Below are 19,332 nucleotides of genomic sequence, written 5' to 3'. Positions count from 1 at the left end.
GTAAGAGGGTGATGTCAGCCAGCCCTTACATACACCTGTTAATATTTTTATGTAAGTGCTCTTCACCGTGAATGAACTATCCAATTGATAATGATATGATACTGATAAGATCACAGGAGTAGTATGGGGTAGGGAGTTCTTGGTTTCGGCAAACTTCACCACCATACTTCTTTTAGAAGCCAGCGTAGGAGTGCTGGTGGCCATTTATAGTAGAGGTACGTTACTGCTGACAAGGATTTCCCTGCAGAGATACCATCTAGAGCCACTGCTGCAGAGCTAATACTGTAATTCTTGGAGCTGATCCATTGCAGTCATGATGCATCTATCCTGAGCCAGGAACACCAACACATTGATTAGGTTTTAAAAACAAACAAAAATCCCTTTTGTATTTGCAATGAATTTTTACAAACCTCAAATGAATCAGGTTACTTAGCAGTAATGAAGTCAGTAAATGTGTTTTCCTTAGGTCTCTAATGGGTGGTTTGGGTTTGCTCCTGATCCCGTGCTTATAAATGTAGAACCTTGCTTCCCTAATACGCTTTGTATTATATAAAATTCTTTTTGCCTTTTACTTTCTTTTACTTGTTAGTTGCAGCAATCCATTGATCATTTGCAGGTAGATTTACATTACACTGGAGAAATATTTTTTATTTGGCTTTGCTCTCTCATTTTTCTTACTGAATTTGAACAGTTTGGGTTACTTTGTTATCTAATTAAAGTAACTGAATTTGCGTGTGCTGTAAAGGTCCATGTGGGTTAGTATTGTCTAACTGGGTCAGTGCTACTTTGGTTGTGTTGATTTGAACATGATCTAGCTAAAACTCTGCAAAATGTGTAGACAAATATGCAGCTGATTTGTTGCATTTTGGTTTTTGTAATTTCTTTTAATAGATAATATAAAATGAAAATGATTATTGTTTGTGGAACCTGGCAAGTAAAGGGAAGAATGCTGTCTCCATTCTGAAAGCTAGCATTTTACAGGCTATTGCTACTAAATTATACGATTGTTTGTTGCCTCTGGATTTTCTTTTGAGTCACATCAATAATTGCTTCCTGTTAATATTGCTCACTTGCTGAGAGTTTGGATTGTCTAAGAGCTCCAAGTTTAGTTAAATATTGCTGTGACAATGAATTAACATTCCCAACTTGTGTCTCTTTCCAGAAACATTTCTGCTTGTGGCAGAATTGGTGGAAGAAGGCTTGCGGTATTGTCATGTTTTTGTCAAGTATAGACAAATGTTTTTTCAGTCTGCTTTAGGAGTGGGAACCTGAGGCAGAGAGATGGACTGGAGCGTACCATTTTAAGCCCCTGCAGGAAGACATACCTGTCTGCCAGAGACCCAGAACAGTTTCCTTTTTGAAAAGGAAAATAATTGTGATGGGGCCAGACACTTAATCGGCTACAATTTTTGTGTTATGTTGTACCAGACACACATGTATGTGATTGAGCAATGTCTTGGGGTTTATTTCAGTCTTGAGAAGGGACAAATAAATGCTGAACTTCCAAGCAGGCTTATAATAGAAAGTCCAAAATCCTGTAGTAACACTGTAGTTGAGTGGAAAACCACAGAAAACACTAGCAGGAGTTTGATTTTTTTTTTTTTTTACTTTTGTAAACATGTAAAAAGTAAATATAAAAAGTACCGAGATTAGTCAAGAGTAATTAAGGGCATGAGGAATTTATAATATCTTCGCAAAGCTAAGGAACATTTCAGTATTGATAGTTGAACTGTGGTGCATACTGGAGGAAAATATGAACTATTCTTAGACCTTTTTAGGTTAAGAAATAACAGTAATCAACCATTGAAAAGACTGAAGAATTGGTGATAAAACAGAAAGAACATTTGTGATTGAGCCTAATACTGTAAAATAGTGAGAACTTGTAACTAAATACAAAAATATTGACAGTATTGGGCTACTGTTAAAGTAAGTTCATCCCTGGTTGGAACATCTTGTTCAGTTTTGGTTTTCATATGATAATATTTTCCACACATTTGAATTGACAGAAAGATTTCAATATAGGAAACGTGACATCTGAGATAGATATAGAAGCTGTGTAAGAACAGACAAGTGACCTTTTGTTCTTGTATTAAGAGACTATTGAAAATAAAACTAAGAAGAAGTTATTAATGCTGTATATTGTCATAATTACAGTTGTAATAATAGTTCTTCCATAAAAAGAATGCAAGAGCTTAAGATACAAGAGTTGTGGATGCTTGTAACTGTATTGAGTAATAACCTTTTTAAAGGAAGGAATGGAAATGCTTATGCTTCAAATCAAAGAAGAAAAGCTCTGTTATGGGCCAAATAGATAATTTGTACAGCAGGTTCTTTTGAAGACATTTGGTACTGGCTGCTGCTATTTGCATATGCCATTAGTCTTATCTGATATGGCAGTTTTTGCTTTTAACTGGCACTTTTCCATATTTGTTCCTTTTCTGGATGTTGAGCAAGATTAAGTTTAAACATAATTTTTTTCCGAAAACTTTCTTTGATGCAATATTATTAATGTTCTGTAGGAGGTTTTTTGCTTGTTTAACACCTCCCCCCAGCAGATTTTGATGACTCTGCTTCACTTTCTATTTTTTAATTGCTTTTCTTGAAATGTAACACTTGACTGTATAGGGTAGAAGCCGATCTCTTGGTTTTGTGAAGCCAGGCTTTTAGCCTGCCTACCTGTTCACCTTTTTAAATTTCTGGTGACCTTTCCCAGTAATTCCTGGCAAAATTAATAGTAATTCTTCTCTTTTTTTGGTTGTTAGCTATAATAGTTGAATGGACTTACAGGCAATAGCATTGCAAATCAGTTTCTGTAGTATTACTGCTTGTGATTTTATTCTGGCATTGCTGTTTTCTGCTTTCGGGAGACATAATTATTTGTAATTTGTCACATTTTTAATTTTGTTATTTAAAAAAAAGCTTTGTTTGTGAAAAAAACAAAAGCTCTGGTTGTGAAAGAATCCATTCTGCAGCCAACTATTTTTTCAGGTCTTTGATATCCGTAGGTAATTGCAGCTCCTTGTTGTTTTCTTGCTATCATTCCAGGGATTCCTCTTGTGGAATGCCAGAGGATTTTTAAGGCTATGTGGAGTCAATATAATCACATATTATTCAGGGACAAAGTATAAGTTTGATGAAGTTTCTTTTGTTTCTATGGATTCCAGAACTGTAAGTCATTATGTATAGTTAGGGTGGTATTTACTTTAAGGGAAGTTACAATACTATGAACAAGGACAGCCAAATTCTATGACATGGATGTACTGTCAGAGGCTAAGTTAGGTTGGTATGGACCTCTGGAGATTATCCAGTCTCATCCTCTGCTCCACAGCAGGTCCAGTTAGTTTAGGTTGCTTGTGGACTTGGGATAGAATTTTGGATACAGAATTAATCCCTACCAACAAATAAACTTCTGAGGCTAGGGTCAGGCATACTTGCTAGGTAGGCTGGCTTGTGTTGCTACTGTCTTATGTTCTGAACTTTCGGCATCTGTGTGTGTGTATATATATAAAAAACTTAGTATTATGAAATACCTGGAGTACATCTTTTACAGTGTAACTTAGAATTCTCTTAAAATTTACTTGGAGGAAAAGAAGCACTGAATGAAAGACATAAGAATGTTCCTAGTTCCACTCCTAATTCCATAAGCGTGGAAATAATACAACACTTTCACTTACAGCTCTCAACCACTACTTCCTTTTTAAGAACTCAAAGGGGAAATTAATTATTTTTTTCAGTCTTCCTCTTTGAGAACTTTTCCTAGACTGCATATTCCTGCAGCAGTAAGAGAAAGCCTGGAATACAAATCATCATAGAGGGGGCATATTTGTTTTTGCAATCTGAGTAACTAGTTAACATTACGTAAAGCTACTGGTTGTGCTGTTCAAGCAGGGCTTTTGGTATGTATATAAATATTGTCTATGACTATAAGCCAGTGATTTGGTCTATGAACAGAGGCCTTCCTATGTTATTAAAGGAAGAACTGATAGACCACTATTAAATGAATAATATGTTACCTATAAAATAGAAAGGTGTGTGGATATGGTGTCATCCTGATTTTTAGTTAAATTAATGAATCTGACTGCTAATTAGAAAGTTAAAAGTATGGATGCTGTGTTTGGATAACCTTTAACTTTCATGTAAACAGAAGGGAAAATGTACTAGGTGTTTTTTGTACTTGAGCAAATGCATTGCATTGACACACATGGACAACTTTCTCTCAAACCTTGTTTTTTGTTTTGGAATCTGTGTACATGCTACCTCACCTGCTGAAGTCAGTACAGATTACAGATATATCCTATTGCAGAATATTGCGTCCTGATAAATTTAATGCAGATCTGCATTTTAGCTGCAGGTTTACTTGCTCTAACCCCATGTTCCAGAAGTGAGCTTGGGAAGGGTTAATCTGGCAAAACTCTGCACCAACACAGCCATCCCTCTTTCTTTGAGCCACTTTGGGACATCCTGATTGCATTCCTGTGGGCTCTTTAGGTCATCCCGTTTGGGGGTTTTGCCTGCTTCACAGCCTGGTGTAAATGTGCCTGCAGTTGAACAATTTCCTATGCAGATGTGCAGATAGCTGGGTTTCTTGGGTCTCCCCTGCTTGATGAAATGAAAACATGCTCAATTTTCTTCTTCCCTTTCCCACATAGCTTTATGTTGAGCCTTCCCAGGATGGGTGTTGCAGGATGAATTTGAGATGATGACGTGTTTTATAAACTAATATTAAAGGATCTTGATGACTAGTCTTTCTTTTGAGATCTGTAACTTGTACTCTCTTTGATGTGTTTTATAGTTTAAACTTGCTGTACACATCTTCCTTTATTTTAATTGCAGTTTTGTTTCCAAAAGATTTACAAAAATAATTGCTTTGCAGTATCCTTTAAAACCCTTTTATGAAGATGCAGTTTTGAGTCTAATGTTAGGATACCTGTAATCTTGTAACATTATTTCAGTGACTGGATCTGCTTGCTGGTGTCATGCCTCAAATTAAGTCTAGAAGGTATATTATATAGTTCTGCTTTAAATATTGCTTTAGACAGTTTTTATACAAAGATGAGTGGAAACTATTCTATCCAGAGCGACAGTTTTCAGACAATAGAAGGATTTAAGAAATAGTAAATGCTTGCTTATGCTTGTGAATGTTTGGAAAATGTAATCATTTTACATTTTCCATGCTGCGCTCATGCTGAGGTGTCCCAAGCTACCTTTTCATGAGGTAGCTGTGGTTGTGGACCAAGTTCTAGTTGTGCTAGATGAAGGTGCTGTTTAATTGTTGACAGTGCTCAGAGTTGGTAATTTGTATAATCTCTTAGTGATAGACAATTGAGAGGTCCATTATCTGCCTCCAAAAGGGAGCTCTTGCCTGGTGATTGTTTAATGAGGTCATTGTTGTTAGTAATAAGGATAACTTTTCTGATACCATCATGGTTAAAGCTGTTTGGTGAGACACTATGCAACTGTGATTTCTCCATTAGACCAAAATGACAAGTTACTTTGCAATTATAGAATAAAAATCTGGTGATCTGAATCTATTTTGCCTTTTTTTTTATGACCTTCCAGAATTAAGGCATTTGCATCTGATTTTTTTTTTTAAACAAAAAACCTCTTGAATTTTTTTGTTTGAAGTGTCTGTTCCTGGACTGTGCAGGAGCTAAGCATTCTTACAGCTGATAAAGCTTCAGTGGCTTAACAAATGACTTGGTGCCACGATAGCTGCCTATGTGTAAATGTTCATGTCCATGGCAAATACTAAGTACTTTGGTTTAGTCTGTAGCTGAAAGCTAAGGGTGCGTGTATAGGTAGCTATTATGTATCTGAGTCCCAAGCTGTTGATTAGAATTAGTAATATGACATCACAACCTGTTTGGGGGCCCCACTATTAGCATTTACTAACAAAACAGTAAATGCTGTTTTAGTGGGGAATTGAGAATAAGGAGCTTTTATGGCAGGATCTGGTTTAGAATGAGAATCCGTGATTACGTACGGACAGAAAATGTTTTTTATCTTAAAACTTAATTATTGTATTTACAGACACAGCCAACTTGCATTTTTATTTTAAACTGGTTATATTTAATGGATGAGAGTAGAAACATGAGTAAGAAGGAAAAAAAAAAAAAGTGGCAAACCTGCTCTCCAGGAAGTCTCTTCAATCTGAAGAGAAATTGAAACTTTTCGAAAGTTCTGGTTGAAGGCTAAACTAACAAATAACATGGTGAAAAGAACACACAAGCAAAACAAATATTTGGGAACACAGGAAGGGGTCAGATTTTTGCAATTTTAATAATACCAGTGGCTGTGCAATTGCTAGCAGAATAAAAAGGATTTTAGTGAGTGTGCTGCGTCAGTTATGAAAAATGGGCCAATTTAGTCTTTGCTCTTATGATTTTTAACTCTTCTTGGGGTTTCCTTTCCATGAAGCTAGAGATCCTACAGTGGATGGAGAGGACCAACCTGCTACTGATCTTCCAGGGTTCCCCCCTGCCCATCATTGTTTCTTTCATGGTCTTTATAATTTTCCTTGCACTCATTCAAATACTAGAACGGTTATTAACAAAACTTCTGAGTGCAGTAGAATTTCTTGCTGTGCTTTTCAAAGTTCTTGATGAAATGTCCCATTTCAGTGGAAGAAAAGAACACCAGTAATACATTACCACAAAATCAGATGGGTATTCCATGCTCTGCACTTGCTCTTACAGCTGGCCAGGAGTGCAGTTTCCTTTAGTTTTGTCCATGAGAAAGTAGGTCTGAAGGCCATTTTAGCTACTTAGCAAGAGGTTTTTTTAGTTTATGCGTATACTGTCTGCATTTTGGTTGGTGGATATTAGCTCCTTATTTTCCTGATGCATTGTATTTTTGAGCAATTGAAAGAGTATTAGCTGTACTAGAGCTTACTTTTTTAATGTAGTCTTTGAAGCATGAGCTTTGTTTGCTGGCATCTTAAGAGAGGGAGGAGAAAGTTTATCTGCTTTGGTAAACAAGCCTTTAGAAAGAACTCTGTGACCTTGCATGAAGAAGAATTATGATGGGAGGAATATCTTGTATATTTATTTTATATAATCAGAAGTGGTAAAGTCAGTTAAAGTGCAGCTTGTTTAAAGTACTGAGATACAGGTCTATGCTGGAGGCATAGTAAGGGTATTATCATTTAAATGTATGAGTTACAATAATTAACATATTTGTTTAACATGCTAATAGTGTATTCAGCCAAACTTACAAGTTTTGAAAACATTCTAATTTCCATGCTTTTGTTTGGTTTTTTCTAGTATTACAGCTTCAAGTTCTGGAAAATAGACGTGGATGACTGTTCTTTATAAAATAAAGTATTATCAACATGCCTGAAAAAATTTTTTATTATGCTTGAGTAAAACTGTTAAGATTGTCCCATAGTAGGAAGCTTCCGTCTTGCATTTCCCCACAATGCTAATGAGAAATTGCATTATGAAAACCATGGTAGGATATGGATGTTTTGTTATTTTCTGCAAAATTCAGTGCTGCAATTCAGAGAGGAATCATGCTTGTTAGTTCCTAATCCTATTCTCTTACAGGATTTCTTTCCAACTCAAAAGGTACTTTTTTCAATATTGATTCTCAGTATTGATGCTTTCAATATTGTTTCTCCATGCTTTCTAGTTCCCTTGATGAATCAACTAAAGCTAGTAGCATGAAGCAAAATCTTGTCAACTTATTCTGCATTGTCCAGGGCATGTATCTTTTAGAAAATTCACGGTCACTGAACCTACACGTTTCTGAAAATACGGGTGATAACATTTATCATAACATTAGATGCTGTTGCCAGTGATAGGGCAGTAATCTAGTAAGTTAACAGGAAGAGTGAAAGGGAGTAGGCACTAAAAAAGCATGATGAACCACAACATCAGAGTAGTGTTCCTTGTTTCATTTATCTAATCCTCTTGAGACCTAAAGCCTACGTAGCAGTGAGTGCCTCTGTGTTGTGTTTCTTTGTGAATTTTCAGTAGTAATTTCCTTTTATTGTAATGTGTATTTATTACCATTAGAAAATAGGGTACTTTAGGTCGTGGAATTAAGTTTCCCTTTATTTTTTTTTCAATTGAGAAGGTAAAAAAATAAAATATTCTGCAAAATACTGAATTTTAGCAAGGTATATGACAAAACTGCAGAAATGAGAACAAATCTGTGGCAAAAAAGGTTGTGGGTCCACAGAATTTTCCCAAACTGCTTCTCAAATGTCAGATGAGCCCTTCTGCATGACTAGTCCTTCATCCATCCTGTCCTCTGCATTCTAACTGTCTCACTTGGGCTGCTCTTAAGAGCTAGGCCTTAGACTTCAGCTCCCATATCTATGCTCTATACTGTTGATCCTGTCTTCTTTCCACGCATTGGGAGGAAATCAATTCTAAGTGTTCATAAAGAGGTACATTATCTATCCTGTCTGTTTTTTGAGCACCACTTCCCTGCTGGAGCCTATAAGGCTGCCTTCCTGAAAGTCATTGTTATCCTAGCTGCTGCCTTCCTCTTACTACTGTCCCTTTCAGCAAAGACAGACAGATTCCCAACAATCCGTGGTAGCATCCTACCTCAGCTGCACCTTTGATTCCTCTCCTCTTTTGTCCAAGTGGGTTTGGGGTAAGTGTGACGTGGTGATGAGGCAGCCATACCTAAGTGATTTTTAGGGACTGGAGAGAGGAAAATTAGGGGAAAGTAGAGTGAGATGAAAGGCTGGAAGAAACTTTTCTGGTTCTACATGTCTCATTCGTTCTAAATACAAGCATCTCATTCCTTCTAAATACCAGTTCTTGACATCACTTTCTCTGGTTTGAGCCTGCTAGCCATATCGAAAGGTGTTCTGCAGGTGTTTAGGTACTGTGAGGGGGCAGGAAATCTGTATGGTCAGGTTGGAGAACTGTAGAGGTGAGCTTCCTGTCAGCACTGAGGCACAAATCACTTTTCAGTATTAGGGATAAACAATCAGGTGAGAAGAGCACTGAGCAGTGAAGATACCATGGAATTTGATTGGAAATTCTACGAGGATGGGATAGAGAAAAGATGACTGATGTTGCAAGTGGATGAAGTGATGCAAAAGGGAATAGTGAAACTTAAGAACAATTGAAGTCACGATTACACACTTAGATTGCAAGTTGCTCTTTTAAAAAAAAAGAAAAACCAACAAGAAACATGTATTACCACTTCTCCTTTTTAAATTTACTTGTAGCATTAAGCATAGGTGCTTGACGAGCAGAGTTCTGTGCTGTTGAAAAAAATCATCGTAAAGGTTAAAATTATCATTTAAGGTAACAAAGCTTTTCCTTGAAAATTTTCTATGTTAAGTCTGCTATTTGAATGTTTCACTTTTAAAAATGCATATTTTTCTCAGCTTAATTTCTTAAGTTCTATCAAAATATTCTTAACATGTTAAAAAGAACTGTCATTATGAGCAATGCAGCAATGGTGGTTGTAATGAGCTTCATTTATAGCAAAGTAAATATTTCTTGATCTGACAGATTTTTTTCATTGAACTACTCATACCATTGGAAGATAGGTTCATCTTCCATAAATCCATGAAAGATTTTAGGGAAAATAGTTTCATCTCTTGACTTGCTAATGAGAGCATTGGATGTTTGAGTTTGCTTCGGTGGTTTTGGTTTATGTTTTAAATAGCAGCATGGAACTACTTGTGTTCATTTCCATGGTTCTGTCACAGCTAAAATAATTTATTTCATATTTAATGTAGTTTTGAACAAGTCACTTCATGAAGAAATCTAGTAATTCAGTTTGCCTTGTAGTCAATACTAAGTAGAGATGAATGTTTGTATCCTTGAACTGACACAATGATTACTCTTCATGTCTGCAGAATGTAAAAGTTCTAGTAGTTTTCTTTAAAAATCAATGGTAATTGGTTTTGTTTCTGAGACTGTCACAGTAAGTGATGATTTTTATCAGCTAACAATTTGAATTTCCCTGTAATACAGTATCTGAAGTGAATGAAGAATAAAAATTCAGGTAAAGTGTGAGTAGTAAAAATATGGACACTTAAGTGAAAAGACTTTGTTTGCTCTAGTAATGTATTTACAGAGTGACTCTTAACATAATGTAAGGAGGATTAAGTATTGCTTGAAAAGAAATTGTTTTCCAAAATGAGCACTCTTAGAAGCTCGTTATTAAATTCGAATCAAGTTGGTAAGTTTCCCTTTGTGAGGCTTTTTGGGGGGTGGGGGCTATGGGGTTTTTTGTTTGTTTTTTAATTTTTTTTCTTGTAATAGTTTAGGGACTGAATTCTTCTAATATGCATTGAATTTTCAGTTGAAATTATGGCTGCACGTAAATCTGAGAGAAGATAAGCGTAATTTGTTGCAGTTTAAGTGGTATTGAAGTTCCAGGTGATTGACTGACATATGTGGGCACACTTCTTTCTGCATTGCAGAACTACATGTTTGTAAATGAAGCACACTTGGTAAATGTTTAGAAAGAGAGGAATAAAAGAATAAAAGGTTATAACTGTTCCTGCGTGAAGCTTTATAATTACAATTGTCTGACTGGCAAAGAAGCAACTGTGTTGCATTCTGTCATAAGGCCCAGTGCAAGAATACTTCTATTGTAATTTATCATAGAATATTACTGTTGAGTGACTTGCTTTGCATAAATGATTATGGTCGTTTCTTAAAGTAGTAAGTGAAAACTGGATTAATAGTTTGCACATTGGTTATTGTATGTATGAATGACTGATAAAATCCAGAGGGACTTTATAAAATTATAATTTATGTTTGTAAATTATTTTATACAAAATAATTTAGGTATTGGTAGAATAGTTAGGAATAAAAGGTTAAGTTCATTTGGTTTGAAATGCCTACCATTTTTCTTTCAAAGTAATAGTTGTGTGAGTTGTCTTGGGATTTTTCTCCTCTACTTTGTTACTCTGAACTATTGATGTGGTTTACACATTTTTGTTTACTAGTTTTACTGTTTCTGGTATTTAAATTTTCAAGCTAAACCTTTCAAAGGGAAGTGAAGAAAGCATCAACGTTCCTGATGTGCCTGTTAAGAAACACTGAGGTTATAAAACTGTTGAGAAACAGAGAAGGCCAATGCTGCTGGGTGGTGGTTGATGATAATGTGTCATGCTTTGAATTAGTTTTTGTTGGTGCTGTTTGAGTGGCTCTTGGAAGTCTGAAGATGTTCAACTGCTGAGTCTGGAAGTCGTCAGGTCATCCAGTTTGTGCTGTCAGTAGGTAGATAAGCTGCTCAAGTTGTCCAGCTTTGAATTAAGTGTGAAAAGTGCAATTTAACAAGGTAAGCGAGGGACCTTGGTTAACAGAACATGTTTATTTGATCTGACTTGCACCTAACTATAAGAGACAGACAAGCAAGCCATGGAATAAACAAATATAGTAAAAATGCATTTTTGTTTGTCCCATGAGAACTTAAGAACTAAATGATGTATTTGTGTTTATGTCTGGAAATACAGCACCCCTTTGTTTTTAAGGTACCTTTTACTGAAGGCTGAAACTGTAGTACAGGATATTCTGCGGTGTGCTTCTAGTTCCTTACGTGCTTTGCACGTGTTGCAGTTGTGTGATGGGAGGGGACCAGTCTACACTCAATTCCTCCATGGGTCCAGGGTTTTTTTCTTTTCCAAAAGAAACCAGAGCACATAGAGAGGAAGCTGGAGATGTGCTGTAGTGCAACTCTTAAAGCAGATGTTTGGGAGAGTAGAAGAGCTGTCTGTACTGCACAGTATGTCTTTCCTGCAGTTGAGTGTGCTGCAGTATAGACCTGGTGCAAAAGGACCTTGTTAGGATGAAAAATAGTTGAAATACATGCAAAAGAAAGAGAGCTGACTCCTGATGCTTCCCTGAAAACTTAGGTGGGAGATACTGAGTGCTGTCCAGGAATGTGCTATCCAGTAGAGCCAAGAGATATGTAAAGACTGAGGTTGTGTGTATGTAACTTTCCAGGAACTGCTGCAGAGTCTTTCTTTTAAGAATATCTAAAATACAGCTGCTTCTTCAGCCCCTAGGAGCTCCTGTCAGGTGGCAACAGAGGAAGGAGGTAATTTTAAGATCAAGTAGGAGGAGGACTTGCTTCCTTCTTTTGAAGTCCATGGTAGAGGGACTTAATTCCTACCTTCTAACAAGAGCAGCGTGAAAAGATGCTTTCATGTAAGAGGGTCTTACCCTTTATTTGTTACCTGTATCTGCTAGATTATGTGGCTTCAGTGGATATTCACATGAATCTGTGTAGAAGCAATCAGGAGGGCTGTTACTGATCTATATGTAAATTTCTTACTGTTTTTATTATAACAATAACTTCTTAATTGTTTTAAGACTAGCTGGGCAGACTTTGAAGCATTTTTCCTGGTTTTGAGTGGTAAACACTTCTTTAAAATTGTTCTAGCAAAAAGTGTCACAAATTTGGTTGTTTTTTTTTAATTACAGGGTTGAAATAATGCGAAGCTATAATAATCCAATGAAACGTTCTGTCAACCTGCATCATTTATAGGGCTTGATATGCCTGGTATTTGCATAGGACCTCAGTATACTACTTGGCTGCAGAAGAAAACTATTTACCAGAAAAGTTTGGAAGAAAGAAGTGATGGGGACTCACACGTTTCTCTTGAATTTGTATTTAACCATGTTGCTCTTATTGCTGCCAATTCCCAGTGGCCCAACCTATTTTCCTTTGAAACAAGCTATGGATAGCATCTAATCCTAATTAAAGTTTATTAAAACTTCATACTAATACTAGACTAATTATAGGTAGTGTAAAAGTCTCACTGATTTTTCTTTAATCAAAGTATAGTCTTGTCTACAGCCATATTCAATTTAAGTTTGGATGACAAACCTCTTGGTGTGTCAAAGCTCATTACTTAACAGCAACCATGTTTTTTGTGGGAAGGCTGTGTTTGTACTGGGAGTGCAGTTTGAATTTTATGTGAACTTAATTTGAGGGTTCATCTGTTTTGGTGATATACAGTACGGTACAGATTTTGTTTTTTCATAGAGTAGATGAGCCAGCGTAGATGGGACTGATTTGATGCACAGTACCAGTGCGTTGCCACTCTTAGAAAGTGTCATTATCATTTTAGTGACTGGAGAAACCAAGCTTGCTGAGCTTCTTCTGTGTTGTTGGGACTGTAGATTTTGAAATAATTCTGTAGATGTTTTTGCTTTGAGTTACCAGTGCATATCCTTCTGCCAGTTGTTTTTGTTCTTGTTCTTTTAGTAAATGACTCATTCTTCTGGTTTGCTTTAGTTTCTGGACCTTCTCTTTTGTTCTTCTAAAAGCCTAGATAATGAATTGTAGCAGAACTTAACATGATAAACGTCAAGAACACATTTCAAGAAAGTCCTACCTTTGTAAAGAAAAAGCCTAACTGTTCTCAGAACAGAAATATTTTTGAAATGCTGATTAGACATGGAAAAATTTGCATGTTAATTCCAGTGCTTTTGCAGCATATGGCCAATTTCTAGCTAGATATTTTTTACTATTGATTAGGAAGTTCAATTTCTATATTTAATGTGAAAAGGTTTTGACAGTATTCTGATTTTTACACATGCTTGCTTATTCTGGGTAGAATTTCAGTAACTTGCAAAATTTCAGTAGCAGGAACATTGAAGTTGAGAAAACTAATTTTAAAATCTGAGAGGTAGGAGAATTGTTAATGTGGATGTTGTAGCTTAAAAATAGCTTGTGTTTCAGGCTCTAGGCTGTAACGATGGGATTAATAGTTTAGACAATCCACAGTATATGTGCTATAATTAATGGAAACGTCAGTATTAAAAACCCCCACCTTCATAATACAAACAGTCTTCAACTGTAGTTTCTGATATGTACTTTTTGATTGAATCTGTTTGTTTTACCAAATCTGGGCAAGAGCGTGTATAATTATGTTGCCCTCTAGTGGCTGTAACTCAGGTTTAAATAGTGAAAAGAAAAGGCATTTTCATGCTTAGGGAAGAATTCTGTGATTATTGCTTGCAAATGATTAGATGTGTTGTGTTTTTTATGGTAGCAATGTGTTCATTGGCCTATGGAACAGCATGCTACTTCTGTGACAACTGAATAATACCAGGATTGTACACAGAAAAATCACTTGATGATCCTTCATTTATGGGCAAACGATATACTAGCTTTCCACATTGAGTGGGACAAGTTCCCTGAATTGACAGCTACATGAAAAAACTTGGTACTCAGAGTTACTAGTTGTGTTTCCATAATTTTGCATATGCTTTTCAGGATTGAAACTCTCTGTACTTACGTCATCTCTATCTCCCCATCCCTCCTCCCTCCTTTTAATTAAATCAGTTTGCAGAAAAATACTATCAAGCTTATCCTAACTGCTTTGTTTAAAAAAAAAAAAGGCGGGGGGAGGGATGGGGATGGAAATAACTTTTCTGGTGATGATACTGAAGTACAAAGAAAGAGAATGAATGATTCAATGCACATAGTATCAGCAACTTAATATCACTGCTTTTAGGAGGTGAACTGTGGAAAATGTCACTGTGTATTTCTAGCCATTAAAAATACATATCATCTTGGTAAGAAAAATGTTATATTTTGTTTTGTCAATTGGACAGTGTGACCTGAAATGTGCATGTAGATGGCTGAAGGTGTCTCTAGTTTTCAGACCAGGAAGGATCTGCCATTCGGAAAATGACTTGATGTCTGTTTAAATAATTAAAACATCGATTTCCCTTTATAAGATCTATGATGGAGGATATTTCTTCTTAGACTGACAATCTAGAACCACTGGTGCTAGAAAGAGGTTCTCTTTGTACTTTGAAAAATGTTTTCCATGTTTTAGAGGGAAATACAGCACATTTAGTCCAAAAAAATGCAAAACCTGCTAATGTATTTGAGAGGTGTGGATGACTACTCTCTTGGGCTTTACAGCTGAAAGGGTGTGAGATTGCCAGCAGTACTTTGCAATTCCCTTGCCCCTGCTCCTGATGCACACTGGCAGATTGGTGGTGGGCACTTATCGTGTTCTAAGTACTTTTTATTGACAAAGATATTTTAAAGGCATTCAGGTTTGTTTTCTTGGCTTGTCTGAAGAATAAAATTCATGGGCAGAGTGTTATCAGTGTAATGTCCCTGATGACTTTGGGGATGTGATGGAAAATAGCAAGAAAAGACGTCGAAATACTTTTGTCTGTGTGGAAAGCTGTACTGGAATGATTACCTTGGCAAGTTTTGCCACATTAACAAACCTTTTAATCTGTAAACCCAAGGTACCATGTCTGTGATTTCTGCCCTCAACTAAGACCCATATGAATCATGAGTCACTGTGTTTGAAATTGTAATTACCATATCCTTGACCATCTTATCTGTGCTCTGCCTGTTCCTCTGCGTCTGCTGGGTTTATTCTGATGTTCCAAACAGATGAGAAGGCTGCAGCACCTGCACCTTGTTCTGAAGCCAGTAGGACACAGCTAAAGAAATGGCTGACTAATATTCTCTAAGATCAAAAAATCAGCTCATACAATCTCTCACATTGCTGGCAGACCCATCTCAGTATGTGGATGCATGCTATAGGTATTTCTTTCCTTAATTTAAAAAAAAATCTTTTTTTAATTGTAAAATTGTTAATCTCCAAGGAACACCAGAATAATCTGCCTTTGTTCATGAATACCAGCATTCAATTACTGCTTGCTTTGAAAGTCTTGACCCAAGAATGAGTTGCAAATAAATACAGCCTCCTCCCAGACTGTTTTCGCTCTCAGTTTGTTGGAGGTATGGCTTGGCAGTGCCTGGAGTACAACTATTAAACTCCCAATTGTCAAATTTCTCCTCTGTGCTGGAAAATGAATTTTCCGTCTTTGGATGGAGCCACACCCTTCTCTGACAGTGTTTGGTTTCCAGTAAATTGCATTTGCTCTTGGTATGGAATGCTGAAGTTCAAAACAAATAATGAAAATAAATTAAATTTAGTAATATTTTTAAAGAAGTTTTGGTCCTTACTCGATGCAGAGAAGTCTTCAGAAAAACATGGAGGAGCGTATTGTTCTGGTGACACCTTGTTTTCAGTATGAGGAAGTGTGCAGTGAACTCTCACTACACTATATTTTGGTAGTATTTGTGGTTTGGACCTGTTACAAAAGTATCTAGCTTGACATGATTAAAATTATTACAGTGTCATTTGTACTTAGTTCTTTTGAGTTAGGACTTGTACTTCTGCATCTTTTATGGTGATATAAATTCAATGCAGCCAATACATTAAGCTTATCCTCAGTATGGTCATTTTAACTGTAGTTTAGAAATGTGCTGAACATTATTTTCCTTGTGACACCTGTCATCTGTTGATAAATAGTTGAGGAGCAGATGATGTCAGAAAGCAAGAAATCTCTGCTTTGTGTGGAGAGATGAATTAACTAGGCCTGCTGCAGATGTTTGTTTAAAAAAATAACACTGTAGTTGCATTAGAAAAGTCCTTTCAGATGGAATATGTCCCTTGCTAAAAGGAAGGGAGACAACATCTTCATAAATTTTTCAGGGTATTTTTAGAGTTTTTATGTAGTGTTATTGTGACAATACCAAACCACTATTGCATTTGGAGGTGTGTTTGAAATCTGATTATTTCCCCCCCCAGCCCTTATCTGAATGTGTGATTACTGGGAGTTTTCTCTGTCATAAAGCAGCAGTAGTACAGAATTAACGATAGCAGGTAAACACACTACCTTATGTGGAAGGAGTAGAAATGAGGAGAGGTTGAAATAGTTTCAACAACTTCCCCCTTTACTCTCTATACAGTTGAAAAGTGAACACGTGAGAGATATTCTTCTCTGCAAGGGGTAGAGGAGCTTTGATGTAATGATTAACTAATTGGAGAAACTTCTCAGTGTGTAGCAAGATCGTTAAGCAGCTTTTGCAGTACTGCACCTGACTTGAAATGTCTGGGATTATGGAGTTGGAGTTTCCTGATAAACTGACAAGCTGCCTCGTGCTTTTTGCTTTCATATAAGTAGATCTTCTCTTCTGGCTCTTCACCTGGTGGAGTATCTGGTAATCTAGGCTTGTGTTGTGGTTTTTCTCCAGTTTGCTTGCAAATGAAAAATGTGATTGTTTGCTGATATAAATTTAATAATGCAAATTTTGTAAGGCAAATTTCCATTTCAGTTAATTTTTTGCTAATTACTTAGTTAATTCAAGATTTTTGAGGAAGCAGAAACAGTAGATGATGTTAAGTGTTAGATTTCTTGTTCTAAGTATTTGCTGTGCCAGATCCTGATAGTATTTCAAGATTTCCTTTTTTTAAACACTTGTTTTTATTTGTCTGCTTTTTCTGTCAATTCTACCTATTCTCCAATGTTTTCCCACTGAAACAATTTAATGTTTATTTTAGCAGGTGTTGTAGATCTTTAGTTTTAGTTTTTATTTATGTAAGGTTTTAGTAAGGTCAGTCTCTTAACGTTTAAAGACCAGGAGAGATTTATGCCTTACCTCTGGTCTTAAATTAGGGCAAAAGCTATGTCCAGACATGACAAATCTCCCTTTTTATGTCATATTTTTCTTTGCTACAGTCAAAGACAAGACCACAGTCTATTTTGGTCTTGCACTTTATAAAGTTTGTAAAAGAACGTTACTATCGTTGCTATCAAGTTTAACTATTTTTTCTTGGTCATGAATTTAAGAAGAAAAAATTTAGTTCTATGAATAGTCTTAGCATTTTTCCCTAGTGCAGAATATTAATACAGGTGCTTTTGCTGCTTGAAGGTAAGAACAGATTGCAGTAATAAATTGAAAACCTTTAGGAACATACATTTGAAAAGAAATTAGAGTTGTATGTGGGAACCTGCTCTTTGCAGAGCTCATAATTCTTTATCTGGATACATGCACCCTACAAATAGTCTTTGGGACTTTGAACACTTCAAGATAAAGTTTACTTTGTTACTGCAAAGTTTGAGTATGTCATGTTGCCAAACTCTCATTAAATGTATTACAGTAAACAATAGTATTTAGCTTTCAGTCTAGATTTGGAGGAAAGCATTCATGTAAGGGCATCAGGATTGATGAGTATTTCAGCAATATTTTACACTTAGAAGTTTTTATCCTAAGTGATTATCCTGAAGAAGCCTGGATTTCTGGGTAATTGACTATTAAGGTGTTTTGTTTCTTTATTTTAAAGCCATATTAAGTTGCAGTATATTTATGTAATTGATTAATATAGAGAACATAGTAACATTAAGTGAAACCTCAGAAAGTCACCTTGTCCATATGTTTTCCCCAGGGTAAATGTTTGATGTGGTGATGGAAGTTGATGTAAATTATACAAAGTAATCACTGGTATCACAGTGACACATGATACATAGCTGTATAAATGTCTTGCGTAACAAGAGACTGAGCTTCCTTAATGAAATAGAGCAGAACAACTTATTTGTAACAAGTACAATATCCGTCTGGAAACCTATTTTTATTTAGTTTTTACTGGTTTTATGAGTGCATGACACTATTCATGTTTTTAATATGGAGCAGGAAAGTTATTTTCCAAACTTTCTATATTTTGTGTAAGATATTGTCATCTATGACAGCAGTAATATAAAATAAGTCTCTTCATTATATTTCTTTTGTATTCTAATGAGTCAGTTTGAGCATCTTGGGACCATGTGTGAGTAATCATTTCTCAGGAATCTTTCTCTTTATTGCACTTTATTGTTAATATATTTTAGCTTAGCGCTTAAAGCAGCAATATACCTTAAAAATCTCTCAGCATCTTCAGGATGAGAATTGCACCCAGAATTAAAACTGTACTTGAGAATTTTCATGTGGGCTGAAAATTCAAATAATTTATTTCCTCAGTAGTCCTGAGTACTGGCGATTTTTTTATTTTGTAGGAAAGGTCTCTGCTTTGTCCATATTCAGAATGGAGTTGCATCTCCTTTTCTAAGGCTATTAATGTCTTTAAATCTATTTAGTGATTTACTTACAAAAGGAAGTATTAAAGCATGGCATATGTGAAGGGACAGACTGATTCAGCTGTGAAGAGAATAAATATAAAATTTTTCTAGTTGTCCTGAAACTATCCAGCATTTGTAGCAGAAGGCTGATTTTCAGGAATTCTTGTGTGAGGACAAAAGTTAAGTAAAAAAGGTATTCTAAAGAGTAGTAATTAGTAACTATGGTGACAGATGTCTCACTGTAACAAGTCAGTCAGCTATATATAAACCAAATTACTTGTACATTAGAACTCTTCCTCTAGATCTCTTCTTATTTTTAAAAATAGCCTTTTGCATCAAAACTAGTGACATTAATGTGGAGAGAGATCTATTTTTGCATGGCATCGTCACATTTTGTGGTAAAACATTTTATCTTGAGGTTTTGGGGGAGTATTTTGTCATCCTTCCTCCTTTTGACAGTGAG

The 19,332-nt window shown here is 35.9% G+C and overlaps 1 protein-coding gene across 29 annotated transcripts in view; it reads left to right on the top strand.

Moving 5' to 3' along the window:
* Positions 1–19,332, top strand: part of SLMAP (sarcolemma associated protein) — an 88,612-nt gene that overhangs the window by 7,101 nt on the left and 62,179 nt on the right. The window contains exon 1 of one of the 29 annotated variants that reach the window (XM_054838663.1): positions 16,850–16,977. The exons of the other annotated variants lie outside the window; for them this stretch is intronic. The gene's annotated coding sequence lies outside the window, so the exon portion shown is untranslated. Of the gene's footprint in view, positions 1–16,849; positions 16,978–19,332 lie in introns of those variants that run through there. 29 annotated transcript variants of the gene reach the window in all.

This window comes from Grus americana, chromosome 11, assembly GCF_028858705.1.
Source record: "Grus americana isolate bGruAme1 chromosome 11, bGruAme1.mat, whole genome shotgun sequence".
In the NCBI taxonomy this organism is placed as follows: Eukaryota; Metazoa; Chordata; class Aves; order Gruiformes; family Gruidae; genus Grus; species Grus americana.
This window is presented reverse-complemented; position numbering and strand designations above follow the sequence as displayed.